Source organism: Ciconia boyciana, chromosome 13 (assembly GCF_034638445.1).
Source record: "Ciconia boyciana chromosome 13, ASM3463844v1, whole genome shotgun sequence".
NCBI classification, from domain to species: Eukaryota; Metazoa; Chordata; class Aves; order Ciconiiformes; family Ciconiidae; genus Ciconia; species Ciconia boyciana.
Window position 1 is genome coordinate 6,981,925 of NC_132946.1, and position 7,174 is coordinate 6,989,098.

The following is a 7,174-nucleotide window of genomic DNA, read 5'->3' on the forward strand; positions in this document are numbered from 1 at the left end:
AGGGCTTTTCCCTCTGGCTTGCTGTGACAGCCCATGGTAGCATGGCTTGCTGGATGGTCAAAAGGATTTCACCACACTGAGGAAGCCAGTTTTTGGGCAGGCAGACCCAAATGGGAAAAAAATTCCTACTGCCACTCAGGAATTGTACAGAAGCTGCGGATCAGTTCAGTGCTGAGAAAATTGCTGGTAACTCAGGATGCTGAACCATGCAGGAGCAAAACCCCCCATTGATAAATGAGCCTTCACATCCCCATGAACGAGTACCAAATAGGATATCCCAGGGGTGTAATGAGGCTGGTTGCTTTCATCGCTGGGGTTGTCTCCCTCAGCTTTTGCCCTTTAGTGTGGACGTGGGAGTTATGCTGTGCTGACTTCAACCCATGGATTTAGCAGGCTGTCTTTAACCCCTTGTCCTCACCACCCATGGCTGTGACCCAGCCCTTCCAGAGCACACACCCTGGGGTGTGCCTGTTGTTTGGCACATCTCCGGCGTGCGTGTGCATGCTCAGAGCGGTTGCTAAGGCAGCGTAAGTCTGTCCCCCTCTCTCTATGCATTCAAATTTCTGTCTGATCTAGATGTATATGTATACTGGATCGATGCAGCCCAATGCCAGACTGGTATCTGTATGGGAGAGCACAGGCAATGCCACAGATCAGATGTTAACGGTCTGTGTGTGCAGACATCAGTATGGATGGTACAGGCCAGCAAAGCGGGTTTCAGTTCAGTTCCCCCCTCCGCAAACTGTGCTGCAGAGTCCGGAGGAAAAGAGGGACTGTCCGCTGCCACCTACTAGGACACAGCACGGAGGTGAACATCTCTGGCCGGAGATGCGTCCTGGCCTCCTCGCGCGGGGAGGTGCTGAGCATGCGCATGTGCAGCACAGAGATGTAACCAGAACCAGGTCACTGCAGGCTTTGGCGATAGGAGATGTGTGAGTTCTGGTCAAAGGGACAGAAAAGCTGAGTTCACCGGCTGCTGAGAAAGAACCAGGTGGGCGAAAAATGAGAGCATCTCTGGAACATCTACCTCCATCCTTTCAGCATGCATGGCAGGAGACTTGCAGGTGTGGTGGTGCCAGCTAGAAAGCCTCATTTGAGCAGAGAGATGTCTGGATTGATGGCTTTATTTCAGCTTATTTTAGCAAGTAATAGGCGGGGGGGGTGATGTTTATCACTGAAACCAGAGCTGGCTAGTACTTTAGATCACAGCTCTAATCGGTTGGACTGACTTAGACAATAAATTACTTTAGCAGCACTAATAACACAGAGTGACGGGTATAGTAAACCCTCTATTGCAGCAATAACCTGTTCCTGCTGGTTCTTTGACTCAGATTGGTGCTTCTGCGCTGGTTTGTTTATTAAAGCTCCTTCACAAAAGTCACCTGGGTGGCTGCTTCGACTCAGCCATCGAAATGGCTGTTCCCCTGCCATTCCCCAACCGGGCTTGGGCTCTTTTTTATAGCCTGCTATAAAATTGTTTATTTTTGCACCTGTTTATAAAGGCTTTTTGGCCACAGGGGTCTCATGATGTTGTTTTCATGGCTTCTGGAGCAGGGCTGCTCTGTTGTTGCTAGAAATAATTGCTGTTAATTAATTCTTTGCTGATTTTTCTTTGGCAAAACATATTGAAATAAACAGATAAGTGAGCATCATGCTCTGTATCTTGATGTTGAGGGAGCTTTTAGGAGGCATGCAGTGACATCCAAACAATCCTGTCAGCAGCCAGAGGAAGGGTACAACATGGTCCTCAACTTTCTGTGGACAAAGTTAATTGGGGGGAGGCTCAATTACCATCTCCAGCTGTTCAGCATCTTCCTTCAGGCCATCATTTCTAATCTCTTTCTAGAGAAAAACCACAGCTTTGTTTCCATCTAATGCTTTATTCAAATCACAGCTGAACAATGTTACAGGAGGTGATGTGGTCTCAGACGTCTGAGCCAGACCGGCAGCTGAAGGCAGCAGTCCGTGATACGAGACCGACTGCTGGGACCTATAATTGCACCGTTCTTCTCCTCTTCTCTGTGCCCTTTTGAAATGGCTTGTCTTCTTTCTGAGGGACTCAGGCTCTGCTGCAGAGACTTCCAGACCAGAAGTGATGTGCTGGGCTTCAGGCCCTTGCTCTCAGTCCTATGGTCCTGCCTATAGTGTCTCCATCATCATCTTGGCACTGGGTCCCTGGGAGGAGCAGCCACCAGTTCCCAGGACCCCCTGAGCAGGCAGCAGTTGGCTGGGCCGCTTCTGTCTCCACCCTGCAATGGGACAACATCCAGTCCAGTCTCCCGCTCAAATGTCTCCAAGCTGTTCCTGGAAGGATGAGCTATTTGAGCCAAGAAGAGATTAAATTATTGGAATTGAGCAAAAGCAATTTCCATGATAAGTGCTTGCCCTGCGGTTTGCACGTCAAACCTGTCCTGCTGCTGTCTCTGACTCAGACTGAATTGATGATGGCCTACTCTGAATAATCACTTTGACTTTTCTTGGATACCATGACATATGAATCTCTTCACACATATGTTGGCTTTCTCCATACGGAGCTTCCTCAGGCCTAAGTCTTTTAATTAGTATAAATCAGGAATAAGGCTAAAAGCAGTGGTCTACCACTGGTGTAGGTGAATTATTGACTTCATTGGTCTAATTTCATCTTCTCCGAGAGAAGAGAGCCCGTCATTAGGCTGTAGAAATCAGCATCGCTCCAGTCGGGTGCCTGGTAGCCGTGGAGCTACCACGGAATTGCCGTGGAGCCAATTCCCCCAGCTTCCCCCTCTGCATCGTATTTTACATCGCATGAAATGGGTTCGGTACAACAGCAATAGGACTGTCACAGCACAGTTTTTCTTGTGTTGAGATTTCCCCATGTGCTGTGGAGCAGACGTACAAATATCCAACATCCTCAAGCTATCAATTACCCCCTCGCTCTCTAGGATGTCTCTTGGCTCCCAACCACCCCATCAGAGCGACTAAACAGCCCCTGTGACCGTATATCGATTCTCAAACCAGTCCGTCGCTGGAGCGAGCCTGGCCACAGTGCAGGCGGAAAAGAAACTGAAAGGATGTCCTGAGCACATGATGGGCAGACTCAGAAAAGTGGTTGGAGACATTTTCCTTTTCGTTGCGGTATGGCCGTGAGAGAGCAGTTCTCAGCACCAGGGTGTTGCAGAAGCCTAAAAAAATGGTGTTTAAGTCAATCAGCAGAGAGAATTTGCTCTGCCCCCCCCTCTTGTCCTCATTCTCCCCATTTCTTCTCCCTTACAGAGGATCTCTGTGGTCTGGTGTGCATGATGTTACCTGCACGGCTATTAAATCATGGGAGTAAAGGACTCCCCCTTTTTCACACTGGTAACACTGGGCTTTGCAACAGAGTTAACCACTATGCAAATGTAATGAAACCCTGATCTGCAAATTAGTCCGCAGCGAGGCACTTTTAGAGTTGCACAATGCCTTTTCTTCTTTGAGGGCTGGCAGGTGCAGAGCCACTCTGCAGACATAGGACTTCAGTGTGTTATTTCTGCACCCTCACATAATTTTCTCTTGCATCTTCCTCTTCAACTTGACCAACACATCCTAACCATGCAGATGCAGTGAGTGTGCTTTTCCCTGTTCTACAGGACAAAAATCCCACAGGCTCCATTAAGCAATTTGCTCAAAATCAGAGAAAGTTGGCATCAGATCAGATTTTCAGTTCAAGAGTTTTTAATTGCCCTGGTCTGAGCTCTCTATTCCATGGCATTCCTCCCTCCCAGTTGTAGCCATTCTTGATTTAACTGGATAACCCAGAAAATTAGACATATAATTTTTTTAAAGAAAAACCTCTAGGATTTCAGTTTCTTTCTTTTTTTTTTTTTCCTTTTGAACAGGAAACCATACTGCAACGGAAACTAGCTGCTTTAGCATGGGTGCGGGTGGCCAGTGCTATGGCTTGTTCACACAAACCTCCAGCTGCAAGAGCTGCCTCCCCTAGGGTGCTGAGCAAGCTTAAGGGATCCAGCCTGGAGTATCTCCTACTACAGAGAGTTTTGCTTGAATGCAGTTGCAGTGGCATGAATTATTGATATTTCTGTTAAGGTTTGCTGTTCACACAGGAATTTGTAATGCTTCCCCACGTTATGCTGTGAATGCGCTCCTGGGTCAGATAAAGGGTTGAGTTTAACACCCTTTCACTTGCGTGGTTGTGACATTGATTTAGCCATTTCAGGGCTGGGGCTGCAAAATTAACTAAAAAACAGTGTAAATAGGTCTTTCCTAACAAAACAAGGCAGTCTCGGGGTGAAAGGAGCTAATATGGAAGGGGAAGGAGAAGGTATAGTTATGTCTGTGCATTTTCAGGACGTCACCACAAAGATGATGAAAAGGTTTCCAGGAATTTCTGAGCATCCTTTGCCCTGACCTCAGAGTCTGGCATTTCCAGAGGCTGCCCTTGCTGCCACTGTGCTTAGCACCTCGGGAGATCGCATTAATACCATCCGTTTCTAAGGCAACAACCTTGTGATTTAGAAAAGACTGAGTTAAAAGTGTGCGTGTTTACAAACAAACACATTTTACACATAAATATGTAAGTATTTATATACATATGTGTATAAATTTATATCAGACTTAACAAGACACTTAGCAGTGGAGAGACAGAAAGCATCTGAATGAGGGTGATGTATTGACAGTGACAACCGGTCTCCAGAGAGTTTGGCCAGAGACTTTGTGAGAAGTAGGAGCAAATTCATAAAGTGTTCCCTGACAGGTCATGCCCACAGGCAAAATGTGGGGAAAAACTCAGACGAGGTGTCAGGTCCTGCAGGCGTAGGCAGGGGGGAACAGTCTGACGTGGGCAAGCCTGAGCAGCGATGCCCGTCAGCCTCCCGGGAGCCTCCGCCAGCCCTGCTGGGGCAACCTTCGCCCTTTACCCCATGCGGGATGGTAAACTGATGCTGTCCCTGCTCCACACCAGGAATCAGAATCCTTAAGAGCCAATGTCCATCAGGAGAGCCTCACTGCCTGCCCTGGCTCAACACTGTGCTGACAGACACTGGAGCAAAACCCAACCTCTGGATAAACCAGGAGTAAATCTACGGAGATACCCTTGTATATGTGAGATTGAATCAATCAAGATTTTCCACTGAACTAAAGTTTATCTTCAGTTCTGGCTCATTTAGTTCCAACTTTTCTCCCTCTCTCTCCACGTCCCCTCTACTCACATGGGCTGTTTCTTTCCCGATGTGAAGTCTGGAGTAATTGTGATGGGACTTAAATGCTGAGGACCCCTGTTGATCGACCCTTGCTGGCCCTGTTCTCCTGCTCCCCCTGTCCTTTACAAAACGCTCCCCTCTCATCATTGACAACAGGCTCTGTTATATTTGATTTTATTACAAGATATAAATTTCTGTCTGCAGCCCTGGCTTCCAGCACGCGGAGGAGAGAGAGGGATTGCCTAGCAACCAGGAGAACAAAAAATTAAGGGAATCAATAAGTCTTAATGGAAAGCTAAACAGAGACTTTAAAACCAACCCCCCTCCCTCCTCCCAGACCCTGCCCTCAGTAACTTCATGATGATGTGCAGCATCCTGGCTATCGCATGAAGAATTCAGCAAGTGCATATTCTGGAAAAGCCAGAGTGCAAATGGAAACCTAACCTAACTTGGACTCAGATAAAGCTCTGATGCTGTAAGCATTTACACCGATAAGCTTGAATATAGCATGGGTGTGGAGGATTAGGTCTAAGATACTGTGCTGTATCTTATGTCCTGTGCTGTATCTTATGTCCTGTGCTGTATCTATGTACCAGGCATCATCAGCCTACATGTGTAAAACCAGCAAACGCCAGCACGATGCGTAATGCTGCGTAGAGTCAGCAAGGAACAGTCCAACGTCCATTTAAAATGGTCAGAAATCAGCTTGGTTACAGTTGCTTGTCTGACAGCACAAATGCATTTAGGAAAATGTATTCCAGGCAAGGGGGCATTGTAGGTGTACGTGGCCATGATTCTGCCTGTATTTAAGGGTGTATGCTATTTTCTCCCACAAAGTGTTCCCTGGAACCCGTTCACATCCATGTATGTTTCCAGGACCAAGATAGTGATTTGGTTGTGGAAGTGTTCCAGGAGCTACTGGCACCCTCCTCCTGCAGACGCTCATGCACGCCCTTGAACCTCTTGGGGAGCACGAGCGGCATGAGCTGAGCTTTGCAGGAGGGTGCTCTGCTTTGTTGGGGGAAGCAGAGATGGACGATTTGAATGGGGAACTTGCTCTGCAAAACCAAAAACGTTTCTGTAAGCAGAGCTGTATGAACCACAAATAGGCCATAGCAGCATCACAGATGCCTATGACCCATACCTGAGAGGAGAGTTTCAGCAGGGGTTAGGGCAGCAGCCTACAAGGCACAGCTCTGAACCCCTCCTCGGCCAAAGGTTTCCCACATCACCCCCGAGTCACCCTCTAGTCCTTAGCTGGTAAAACAAGGACAGGAGCCTTGCCCCGTAGGTGACGTGAGATGCACGAATGGCTGCAGCCCTCGATCCCAGCAACACAGCCACGGTGACATGGGGAAGCTGTGACCCTGCCCCGGGGGTGTTTTCTCCCGGGATTTCTCCCGGGACACACCCATGGAGGGGTGTGAAAAACACGGGAACGTGCTTGGAGGACAGTCCTGCCATGATGCAGACGTGGAAGGCGGTGGTGATGTGTGCCTGGAAGGACAGCGGCGAAGGAGGAGTGTTTCGGAGCGCGGGTGGGTACCAGTTAAACGTTTACGAGTACCCCCAAAAGATGCTAACGTTAAAGAGGCGCCCCAAGAGCACTGCTCATGAACCCGCCAAGGTGCTCGAGCGGCGAGGCCCCGTCCAGCGAGGGCCGGGGTGCTGTGAGCCGCAGCCTCCCCGAGGCGAAGGCCCGCGGCCCCCACCCTCCCCGCTGCCACGCCAGCTCCCACCCCGTGGGCGAGGGCATCCCCCCACCGGGCAGCGAGGCCAGGTCACCCCAAATTAAACCCGGGAAGGGACCGCTGGGGGATGGGGCGCGCCCTGGGGCCGGGGGCACCCGGGGGCGATGGGACGCCCCGGTGGTCGGGGACCTCCCCGGGGACGGGGCGCCCCGGCGACGAGCGGCCGCTGGAGGTCGCGGGCGAGCGGCACCGGGAGCCGCCAGCCCCCCCTCCCCCCCCCCCCGGGCCCGGCGGAAGGCGGAACCGGCG